Source organism: Lycorma delicatula, chromosome 7 (assembly GCF_047948215.1).
Source record: "Lycorma delicatula isolate Av1 chromosome 7, ASM4794821v1, whole genome shotgun sequence".
Lineage (NCBI taxonomy): Eukaryota > Metazoa > Arthropoda > Insecta > Hemiptera > Fulgoridae > Lycorma > Lycorma delicatula.
In genome coordinates, this window is record NC_134461.1 from 89,803,854 (window position 1) to 89,816,938 (window position 13,085).

Here is a 13,085-nt window from a genome sequence, read left to right on the forward strand (position 1 = left end):
TCATTAACCGCCCTTGCTAGGTGATAATGTTCTTGGCTTTTGTGATACCTTGTATGAACTTGAGTTTAATAATTTGTTCATCATGTCAACAAAGCAGAAACGAGTCATGACAATAATTGAAGAAAAATTTGAGGCAATCAGAAGAATGAAAAATGGTGAGATTTTGTGAACTGAGGCAGTCAATTTTTGTGTCGGTATTTCCACTATTTCTGATTGGGTCAAAATGAAAAATAAGTTTGAAGAGTATGCTTGTACAATGCCAAACAAGAGAGGAATGAAGCCATGCCAAACCGAGAAAGTGAATGAGGCTGTGTTTCTATGGTTCACACAAAAAAGGGAAATGGTTAATGAAATTAAAAGACCAAATTATTCAGGGAAAAGCCAAAATTTTATCCGAAATGATGGATGAGGCAGATACAGGATTTAAAGCCAGAGTTACTGATTAAGAAAAGTTTCAGATTTCTGAAATAAAAGTTAATGATAATTAAACTATTCCATTTAGTTAACTCCTGTGTACTGGTTACAAATGTTAATTTTGACCTTACGGTGTAAAATATTCAGTTTTTGTTATTGGATTATTTGGTGAATAATCAAAAATGAAAAAGAAACAACCATACAAAAAAAGAAAGATAAAATGAAATACATTTCAAAAAACAACAAGAAGATGAATATGAAGAGGAAAAAAATTTTAAAACAAAAAAAAAATAAAAAGATTATGAAAGGATGATGAATATAAAGAGATACAATTTGAAAACCAGAGAATGTGTACACAAATTAAGAAGAAGAATTATATCAAACCAAAGAGCGATTACATAATTGGCAACAAAAGACAAATAAACAAAACGATGATCCACTCCAGCTTGGGTAGAGTATTGTCTGACAATATTAGAAGAGTAATTAACTAAAAGATAAGCAGTTTTTGCAATTTATTAAAGCTCGAGGATGTATGCTTCAGTGCATATGTTGTTCTTGTGAGGTTTTATTTTTCAGTCACTCTGTAGTCAAATTTAATGTAGATAAAATTAAACAGAAATTCCAGAATAATTAAATAAAATTAAACAAGAAAATCCAAAAATAATACGATTACAAATTATAATTTTCAATTAATACTAAATAATCAGATGTTTAACCAAATCTATTATATATACACATATGAAATAATGCCTATTAAATTGCATATACACATTTTTAAAAGTACATAAAAATGTTATTTCCCTAACACTTTTTTTTTCATATTTCTTTTATTTTTTTATTTATTGTAAAAATCTTTTTACAATCACGGGTTAATAATTATTAATAAATCAATATATTTAAATTAAAAAAAAGTTAGAAAAAAAAGGAGATGAAGTCTGATTCGAATATTTAATTTAGCTATAACTCTGGAACCAGTGAAAACAAGTACCATTTATGATATGTTGTTGAAAAGCTCTCAATGAGGATTTTATTACTGCAGTAAGAAAAAGTCCAAAATCTAAATTTTTGGTGATTTTGGGCTTTTTTGGACACTTTTGGTTCATTCGACTGCAATGAAAAGGGGAGGAGCTCAACTAAATGTTACAACAGTCCTAAATACAAAATTTCAACACCCTACAGCTAATCGTTTTTGAGTTATGAGATATACATACGTATGTACAGACGTCACATTGAAACTAGTCAAAATGGATTCAGGGATGATCAAAATGGATATTTCCATTGAAATCTGAAATTTTTCGCAATCACAATAAATAATAAAAATTCACAATAAAAATTCCTTTACTTTGTACGAGGAAGTAAAAAATTATGAACTGAAATTCTAGTCGCAGAAGATATTATTCTAACCCAAATTTATCTTCTGTTTCAAGCCACTTATGATGAAGAAACTAGTGAATGAAACATAACAAAACTGCTGGATAAAAATAATTTGTACCAGATCAAGCTGAATATCCATCCAATGACCTTAGTGAAAGATCACCTTAAGTAAAAAATTAAAAATATTACATTTAAGTCAATGTACTGAAAAAACCAAACTACTGATTCACTAAAATGCCAATCGAAAATAAGGTCAAAATATTAAAAGAACAGATCAGTTACATTATTTATTAATTTTGTATAAGTTACTTACAAAGTGAGTAGAGCATTTTCTTTCCACATAGCTACCACATTAATATACACGGTCATTCACGGGAACCGGATGTTTTTGAAGTGGGTTGTACTCGGGCGTTCGTGGTGGGAGGGGCATGTGGCCGGTGTCTGACGTTTTCTTTGTTCATAGCATTTACATTTTAGTCGTTGAGATGGACCCGTGGACGCTAGACCAACGCCTGTACGCGTGACAGTTTTGTGCGAAATGACGAATCGTAACTGCTGTTCAGCGAGATTTCCGCTGTCAGTTTAATATCCATCGTAATGCAAGTGTCCCTTCTCGTAACACAATATTGCGATGGGTAAACAACCTTCGAACAAGTGGTTCAATATTGAAGAAAAAACCACCGGGTCCCCGATGAATTGCTAGCACTCCGGAGAACATCGAACGAGTAAGGGAAGCCATTGTCAGAAGCCCACGCTGCTCTATTCAGAGGCATTTAGCAGCGCTTCAAATGAGCACAAGTACGGTAAGACGAATTCTGCATACAGACCTGCATTCCCATCCTTACAAGATAGCCGTCGTGCAGCAGTTAAACGAGCAAGATTTCACGCAGCGATTACAATTTTGTCGACAAATGCTTACCACTTTTGAAGAAAATGAAAATTTGTTATTGTTAATGAGTGACGAAGCCCATTTTCATCTGATGGCTTCGTCAACAAACAGAATTGCCGGTATTGGGCAGAAAGAAACCCACATCAACTTCACGAGAGACCACTTCATAGCCCAAAGGTGACTGTCTGGTGTGCAATAGGAAAGGTCGGTGTTATTGAACCATATTTTTTTGAAGAAAATGACGCTGCCGTAACTGTAACAGCTGATCGTTACATTGCGATGTTGAATACGTTTTTCATCCCTGAGTTACAAAACCGGGGAATCGATTTTCAAAATGTGTTATTCCAGCAGGATGGAGCTACAGCGCACACAGCGAGGGCAACGATGGCTGTTCTCCGTAACTTGTTTCCGGGACGGATAGTTTCCAGATTCGGCGACATTCCTTGGCCCCCTCGGTCTCCCGACTTGAGTAGTTATGATTTTTTTCTGTGGGGGTTTCTGAAATCGCGTGTGTACGGCAATAAACCGCGTACATTGGAGGACCTAAAGATCGCAATTCGTCATCACGTCACCCAGATTGATATAGACATGCTGCAAAGAATTATGGCCAGTTACCGTGAAAGGCTACAACAATGCATTGCCCAAAATGGACATCACTTGCCGGACTTAATTTTTCGTTCATGAGTAAGTAACAAATGCTTTGATTTAACAAGTGTTTCAGTATCAATAAAACTTTTTTAAAGTAAATATTCAATTTTTTATGATTATTTTAAAAACATCCGGTTCCCGTGAATGACTCTGTATATACACAAATGAAGAAATTATAAGTGAATATTAATCTACGTGATTTAATTTATGGACATCAACAATTATCATATAGTCCATTTTTGTGCCCTGAAAACTTGTAAAAGTTTTGAAGCCGCAAGAAATAGTTCAAATAGTTTGATATAAAATTATATATGTTTTCACTGACATATTTCAAAAGATTACACAGATACTTTAAGTATAATCATATATTTAAAATACACAAATTCAATCTGATTTATTTTAAATAGGATTTCTTTTCCAGAGTTTTACCCACCACTTTTGATGCAGCTTTTTTTAATGAATTCTGCTGATCCACAAATGAACCAACCCAAATTTAATTGTAACCTTAACTACAATAAGACTGTGAAGTTTGGGTTGGGAGAGAGGGGAGATGTTTCACTGCTTAGACACAGATAAATACTAAATCCATATTTCTGCATTAAATCATCCATTTTTAATGAAACAAAAACCAAAATTAAATTTAGATTTTTTCAGAATTTGTCTCATTTTAACCACATAGCTAAAATACAATAAAAAAAAGTATAAAAATTAAAACATGACTGCAAAAATTTACATTTTTTTTTTAAATTAATAAATTGAACTAAAAATACGACAATAAATCGAACTAAAAAAAATAAAACAAGGTACGAAAATAAAGAACATCATTATGCAGTATTTTATTAAATAAAATAATTGGTGACCAATCAACTTAAATATATTTATATTTATTTAAAATGAACTGGGGGAAGCTTGCAAGGACAGTCGCCGCCATGTTGAACGGTTGCACCTGGGACAGTTGAATCTTCATTCCCAGGCGACCACCAGTGAAACCATGATCCTTGAGGTCCTCTTGGTCCAGGAGCCATACATGGTTGGAGATGGGTGGTCGGCTTCCACGGGCTGATGTTATTCATTCTTATGGGGACGGTCGCTCTCTGCGGTAATTGTCAGCTCAGATTCATTGGGTGTCTTCTGGATGCCTCATTTGTCTGATGAGCAGTTCATCGTCGTGTGAATGACGAGGCGTATGCTCGATGTTGTACTAGTTTCGAGATAAATCCAACCTGGATGGGGTATCGATGACTTGCTGGTGAAGTTGGGGAGAATTCTGGACAGTCTCCTGAGCACGAGAGTGGATGGGTCGCTCTGGAGGCTAACGCAAAGCCTTCCACCTGGGGGTCGCCACTCACTGAACCCAGAAGCGCTGGTCTCGTACAGTTGGTAGAACCCAGGAACCTCTACTTGGTTAACACGGCAGAACAACTGCCGACTTTCTCTTCCGAACTGGGGGAAAGTTACATCAACGTCACTTTGGTAACAGGCAATCTGCTTAGAAGTACAAGTAGTTGGACAGTCTTTTCTTTTTTAGGGAGAAAAACTTTTTGTTATCATCATCCAGAAAAAAAATTAAACAAAATAAAAACACATACTAGAAATTTAAAAACAAAATTAAAACTTAAATTAAAATATGAAATACAAAAACAAAATAAAAACTTAAAAAGATTAAACACAAAACATACAACTACTATCACAACAAACATAATAAATATTTAATTATAACCACTACCACAGACAAAAACGTGTCTACTGTCACATATACATAACTAAAATAAATTTAAGGAACTCCGAGAGAATTGAGTGTAAAAGGCTCCTTCTCGGATAACAGAAAAAATAAAATTAAATCCATAACAGTAAAAAATAAAACAGCACTACTAAAAAGTATCTAAAATCCAAACACCTCGAAGAAATAAAAACACCCGGTCCTAAACTTCTTTGTCATTGCCCAGGATTCGACGAATGTTCCTGGGCAATTTAAATTTGCGACGCAAGGCCGCATAACGATGCAATCCACAAGGATGTGGCGTACAGTCAAGCGGCAGTCACATCGTATGCTTACTAGTGCGTTTACTGCTGACATCAGATACCCGTGAGTAGCTCTCTTATGTCCTACCCGCAATCTGTAGAGGACCACTTCCTTAGCTTCCATAGCTAATAAAGTCGGATGCAGTACCACGGGTAGTGAAGGATGGTTGACTACATGCGTCTTTAGCAGCGGAATCTGCATGTTCATTACCCGGAATCCCCACAGACAATTGGGCTGTCTAGTCCGAAGCCGGTGTAAGCGATAATGGGCTTATAACCTACGGAAGCGGTGTTAAGAGCTCCAGATTCGGGTCGCTATAACCTAAGGGGCCTGGATCGGGACAGGCTGTGGCGCGAGTGCGCAGCTGCATTACAGGGGTTGGAATGGCGCATGCAGAGCAGCGAGGAGGTGGAATTGGTGGCTGAACGATTTGGACGGGCCATCAAAACTGGTTGCGACAGATTACGGCAGCCTTCTTCTTTCTTCTTTCTTTTCCTGTTTAGCCTCCGGTAACTACCGTTTTTAGATAATTCTTCAGAGGATGAATGAGGATGATATATGTACGAGTGTAAATGAAGTGTAGTCTTGCACATTCTCAGTTCGACCATTCCTGAGATGTGTGGTTAATTGAAACCCAACCACCAAAGAACACCGGTATCCACGATCTAGTATTCAAATCCATGTAAAAATATCTGGCTTTACTAGGACTTGAACGCTGTAACTCTCGACTTCCAAATCAGCTGATTTGGGAAGACGCGTTAACCACTAGACCAATCCGGTGGGTTAGATTACGGCAGCCTGGGCCAATGGAAGGAGTTCAGTGCGGTAGCCAGTCTGCTGATCTAAGACGGTCTAGAGTCGTCATGATCTCTGCTTCTGGAGTACCGTTTGTTAACCGCAGACGGAAACTTGGGGAAAAGTGGTGTTACTCTGATCTGAGTGTGCTGCGCGCAAGGATTATATCTGCTAGAAAACGTTACAGCGCTACTGTAGCATTGATGATGCGCGCGTGAAATATCTCCAGATGTACCGGCGCGTTCGTGGAAAATATGTTCATGCCATCAAGGAAGCCAAACTGAAATGTGGAAACACTCCATGCGCGAGATACAGAGCAGCCCCTGGCAGCTCGCAAAATCATGTTACCGGCCAAAGCCATTGCACGTCCTGCCCAGTATTCGATGCGGGTTGAGTGGTCAAGACCACACTTTTAACACCTGTGGTGACTTATCAGGCGTTCCTGGATACTCTGTTTCCAGGTGATGGGTGAAGCAGAACTCGGCGTTAGGGCGGGTGTAACAAGTTCACACTATTAGGTTAACTCTAGGAGGTAGATAGGAGACTGGTCGCATAAACTGTTCCGAGGCACAGTAGCCCTTCGTTGCACAGACATTCGGTCTTATGCTTTACGGCAACCGAATGGGGTGGTGGCGGGAGTAATGCCAGTGAACCAATTTACGCTAAAAAAATGCTGCATAACGATGTTTAGTCCTTTATTTCCATACCTTGTTTTCTTTGTTTAGTTCAATTTATTGTGCTTTCCTGACGTGCGGGATGGAGATCCCGTTGACATAGACCGAGTGGTTTCTTAAAATCTAGAAGGGATCCGAGTGAGGCGGCAGTTATCAATTCATTAACCTCTTGTCAGTTTTCGGCAAGTTGCTAGAAAGGATGGTTTGGAACGGCTCGGGGAAAGCATCGATATGAATGATTTTCTAAATCGAGGCTAAGGCTTCATGGAAGGGGTTGTCCCAAGGATTGCATGTTAAATGCTCTTACCGAGGTGGGAAGCTCAGACTGTAAATATGTTTTCACACAATTTTTACTGGCATAAAGGCAGCATTTCCTTCCTTGTGTTTCAATTCTGTCCTATATGAGTTGGAACGCCGCAGTGTTCCCGAAGCCCTGCAGGCCGTAGTGCGAGACTATTTGTCTAACCGCACGGCTCTGTTCAAAGACGCGCGCCTAGTTGTGGAAAAATCCGTAACCAGGGGAAGCCCGCAGGGTCCCCTTCTCGGTCCCCTGCTGTAGAACCTAGTTTCTAACGGATTTCAGCGATTGACATTCCCAGAAGGGGTCACGGCCCCGGCTCTCGTCGATGGTTGTCTCCTTTTAGTTCGTGGTAATTCACGATCGCAACTGAAAAAAAGAGCGCGGGCAGCCTTGTCAGCTGCAGAGGGCTGGATGGACAATCAAAATTTAAAGATTTCTGCGCCCAAGATGAAGTATATACAATTTCCGAATAACCGTGATCGGTTAGATCGATAGTGTATCTGATGCACGCAAAAGTTAACTTTCAACCTACTAACAAATACCCAGTTTGAATTTTCGGATGATTGTTTCAGATATTATAAGAGCACCCCATGCACCTCCCACAACAGCGCTCCAGAGGCAACCAGTTTGTTACAAGTTGATGATAATGATTGGTCTAGCCTGGCACGAAGTGCTCGCATCACCTCACTACTCTAGTCTCACACGCAGTCCCCACGGGAAATCCATTATTAATAAACAGAAATTTTTAATTTATTTAATATTTTTGAGCAGACGTGTAATAATTAGGCTAGGGTCTTAAAATTTTACATCAAAATTAAATAAACTGTCAAAATAATAATACATATATTTTTTTTTCTTCTTTTTAACCTCCGGGACCACTGTTAAGTATTGCTTCAGAGGATGAACTAAATGACAATTTTTGTAGCGTGTGAAAATGCCATGTCTAACCGGGATTCGAACCCGGAACCTCCGAATGAAAGACCGGCCTCCGAGACATGGAGGCCGGCAATACATATAGTTTGAAAAAATTTATAGCAACATAACTGTATATATGCTATATGTAGTGGCAACCAAACTACATAATTTTTCACAAACTGCTTTCAAATTCTTTTTCGTAATAAACTGGAAAACAGGTCTAGTATCTAATTTTTATTTGTCATCAAGTTTTTTGTAGTTATACTAACTACTGGCAATTATATATTCCATCATTACATTATTCAAAAGCATAAAAAAAAACTATTTGACAATGAAACTTTATTTCCTTTAACATCTAGACACCGTATTATAATTTAAGATTAATCCTAAATTATTCTTCTATGATATGTTATTTTCCAATGGATTTAAATGGCAACACAACAATGAATGCTTTTAACATATTAGACTGCAGTCTAATATTCCAAGTTTTCACCTTCCCACAAAAAAAAGCCCTTTTCAAGACTATTTCTGAAATGTTGCCCTTCAGAGGATGATAGTTAAATACTTTTTTAAAATTATGCCCAAAATAAACAGCCTTTTGCACATTGGTAATGGAAATTGCTTATTTATATGAATAATACATTTTGTTTTCATATCAGAAGTACATTATCATGAAATCAGGCTAGCAATAAATACTGATAATAACTAAGAAATAATTATTGAATGGGGAAATTATTGCAATTTCAGCTGTTGTAAATTGGTAATTCTTATAATGTGCTTCTTTTTTTTTAACCTCTGGGACCACCGTTGGATATTACTTCAGAGGAAGAGATGAATGACAATTTTTGTAGCATGTGAAAATGCCATGCCTGACCAGGATTCAAACTCAGGACCCCCAAATGAAGGGCCAAGATGCTACCACTTGCGCCACGGAGGCCAGCCTTACAATGTGCTTGAGATTATAAAAATTACACTAGTTAACACAAAATTTGTATCTAACATGTTACACAACTTTTCTCCCTATAATTTGGATGCTGATTTCAAGTATGCTATTGAAATTGTATTACCATGAAAAGGTTTTATGTAAATCGTAAATTTGTAAAAAAATTTTATAATAAACTCATTTTGATCAATTACTGGATACAATTAAGAATAGTTTCTGTATTTTTACTTTTAAACAATACACAAACATGCTTAATAAAGAAGAAATAAATAAATATGTACACTATATCATGAAAAGCAGACACATACAAACATGTCTGTATGATATCACACAGACACCTTTTGTTGCCTACTAAAAAGCTTAAAATCTTATTCACACTAGCTTCACTTGTCTATATTGTGTGTAGTGTTTCACAGAGTTATTAGTGTTTTGCTATATTTTCTTCAATTCTTTATAATATAAAAGTGATTTTTCTCATTTTTATTTGCTACAAGATACGTTCTGCAAAATTTGTGGATGTTCAAATCATCCAGACAATTTTTGTTATAAATTTTCACAATCTCAAAGAAGGTTATTACTAAATTGATAAAAACACCTTATAAATTTTATTTTGATTGTGCACTCTGGGATCAAGATAAAATCTTCACGTTATTTGCATATTGTGCTCAGTAACTCTTAACTGAAAGGTTGCAGGGGAAACGACGAGCCATGCCATTTATTGTATCAATGGTTTGGTGTGAACCTAAGGACCATTTCAGATCGACTGCTACTTTTGTATGACAAATATATTTGAATTTTCATTCAAAAATAGAAAGTTCATAAACTATGCAAATGTATCCACAGCTATAAAGCTGGTACCACACAGAGAGGAGATGTCTATACCTGTACCACCATCTAATCCAACATTGCTAGAAAAACAATCTGAAAATATAGTGGATGTTGAAGAAGTTCTTCCTGTAACTGATGAGAAATATCCTCACTTAATACAAAAATATGAACTTAATGATTAAGGTTACAATTTAAAGTTATCAAAGCAGCAAGCTGAACTTCTGAGGTCTAGACTGCAACAGTGTAATCTTTTAGAAGAAAAGACAAAAGTTACTACATTTAGAACGCAAAATAAAACTCTTTCAACTTATTTTACTATGAAAAATTCAATGTGTGTTTGTACTGATGTTGATGACTTGAAGAAAGAGCTTAGAATTCAGCATATTCCTGAAGAATGTCATCTTTTTGACTCTTCTAAACTTAGCATAAAAGCAATTTTATTGCATAATGGTAACAAACAGCCATCTATTCCATTAGCTTATGCGGTCGACATGAAAGAAATGTATCAAACTATGGGTTCAATATTAGAAGCAATAAAATACAAAGTGCGTTGGTGGCAAGTTTGCAGTGATCTGAAAGTTGTTGCTTGCTTTACTTCTTGGTTTACAAAGTGGGTATACAAAATATTATTCTCTTCTTTTTCTTTGGGATAGTCGTGATAAAAAAGTCAATACCAAGAAAAGAACAGGCCATTGCAACAGAACTTTGAGGCTGGTGAAAAAAAAAGTATAGCATTTATTATTAATTGAGAGTGGTAAAATCATACTGCCACTACTTCAAATAAAACTCGAACTAATGACAAATTTTTAAAGGCACTAGATAAAGATGTACCAAGATTTAATCATTTAAAAATGAGTCTTCCTAATTGAGTGATGGTAACCTGAAGAAGGGTATATTTATCGGTCCACAAATCAAGAAACTGCTTAAGGACTCAACTTTTGACAATAAACTTAGTGAATATGAACTATGAGCAAGGATGACTTTCACAGACATTGTTGGTGATTTTTAGCCAACAAAAAAGATGAAAACAAAGTTTTTTTGGTTAATATGCTGTTAGAAAAATACAAATGTTTATGAAGTAGGAAGTTATTAAGAATTCATTTCCTACACTCTCACCTATACTACTTCCCAAAAATTTGGGCTCAATTAGCGATGAACAAGGAGAACATTTCCATCACAATATTCTGAAAATGGAGCATTGTTACCAAGGAAGATGTAATCCTGGAATGATGGATAACTATTGTTGGTTTTTGTTTCGAGAAACTGATCAAACATACAAGCGAAAAAATTTGTCAATATATTTTTAAAATTAAAGGTAAGACAATTCCAGTGATTTAAACTTTTAGAAACAGTTATTTTAAAATTGTATCAATGTATTTCAATTTATCTGTGTTTGAATAAATAGACTTAATTGATTTAAACAAATTTTAAATGAATACATGTAAATATTAATTTTTTTAAATATTTCTTTCACAGGGATTATGCATTTATTGGTAAATAAATCAAATGTATCTAAAAAAACATGAGATCTTATATAAATTCTGAAAATAGTTTTGAATTCGGCAACCCAAAATTATATGAAATCACCACGTATGAATCCAGATACGCAAAATAAATTTTTCTAGTTGACTAGTGTTATTAGCATATTTCCAATTATGGTTCAGGTTCATGATTTTCTGATTACTAAAATAAGCATTATGTTGTACATAATGTTGTGTGAATTTTTTGAAAACTCCTAACAATTCAAATCATTCAAAAAAAGGGTATCCCACACTAAAACAACAAAACAAACCATTGCAGGATGTAAAGGAGAAAAACCAGATTTAGAAAAGAACACACCCGTAATGAATACAGAAACAATGAAAATATCTCATAAAAGTGTCAGTGACACTTTCAAATATCTGCAATGCATTAAATTGTCAATCTACGAAAGGCAGTATCAGGGCATTTTTCTGTCAGTTAACATTTCTAAGAAATCATAGCACAGTATATTAATAAAGGTGCAAAATTTTAGACATTTAATAATAATACAACAATCATCATCATTTAGTAATATAAACATCATCTGTTTCTTTTGGGCAAATGTAATGCAACCTTCAGGTCATTGGCTACACGCTTGAAAAATTTCAAGATATAATTATTCTAAAAATTCCTTCATCCCAAAGACAAAGCTCCTTCCTTCTATAACATGTTCTGAGGACCGCAAAAAAATACAGCTATCAACATTTAACTAAGCTTACGTATGCTACAAGATGTCTATTAGCAGATATTTTTTTTTTTGTGAAATAGCTATGCAATATATTTAATAACAACAGTATCATTACACACACATGATCTGCTATTGAATTATCAGAAACAAACTACAGCCTAAAAAACTGTATCAAATGATTCCAAAGTACATATCCGAATATGAGTAAACTAATTTTATTGAAATTTAACTGGTCGTATGCTGTAAACATAATCTAATAAAGTAAAACAATCTATAAAGTAAAATTTTAATCAGAATGATTTGTTTATTATATAAAAATAACAAGCATTAAAAACTGTGCAGTCAAAATACTTTTAAAGTTCTTAAATAAATATGATACACATGGTTCTCAACCAGAATATGATCGATAAACAAAATATGCCGTAAAAACAGTGCACAAAAATTTAATCCCGATTGAAAGAACAGATAATTAATAATGAACAGATAATTAATAATTATATATATATATATATAAGTATATATCCATTTATTTTCTTCCGAAGTGCACGGTATAAATATACTTCTATTCATTAACAAATTAAAATTATGAAAACTCGTAATTTGAAAAGAAAAGCAAATACTCACTAATGTATGCTAACAATTATCACGCTGACAGAACTTTAATCCTGCTACTAACAAAATCAATTGATAACTATCAGACAGCTGAATAATTTACTATTTGCTTGATAAGTTTACTGGGTGTTCGTACGGCTGGATTAGATTGTGATGCTAATTAAAGATGATTAAACTACCATAACAGACTTAGCATTATGACCTATGAACATCAATCGTTCAGGGCCAAAGGTCTGAAACAGGGATGACAGCACCAAGATTTCCCGCCAACAAAATTATTCAACAATGTAGTGTTGCAAAATCCAGTTAGAAATAACAAAAATGAATCATTAAATAAACAAACATAATATTAATACGTTTATTCCTGTCAAACATAGTCTCCAAAAGAAATGTAAAATATTTTTAAGAGGTAAAATAATAAAATAGAATAGTGTCTAGGAAGCTGCTTAACCGGGAAATA

General features: G+C 35.0%; 1 protein-coding gene across 1 annotated transcript in view; it reads right to left on the bottom strand.

Annotated features, from left to right (window-relative positions):
- LOC142327503 (legumain-like) overlaps positions 1-12,848 on the bottom strand; it is a 76,342-nt gene extending 63,494 nt beyond the window's left edge. The window contains exon 1 of the mRNA XM_075370626.1: positions 12,638-12,848. The gene's annotated coding sequence lies outside the window, so the exon portion shown is untranslated. The remainder of the gene's footprint in view (positions 1-12,637) is intronic.
- Positions 12,849-13,085: the final 237 nt, after the last annotated feature.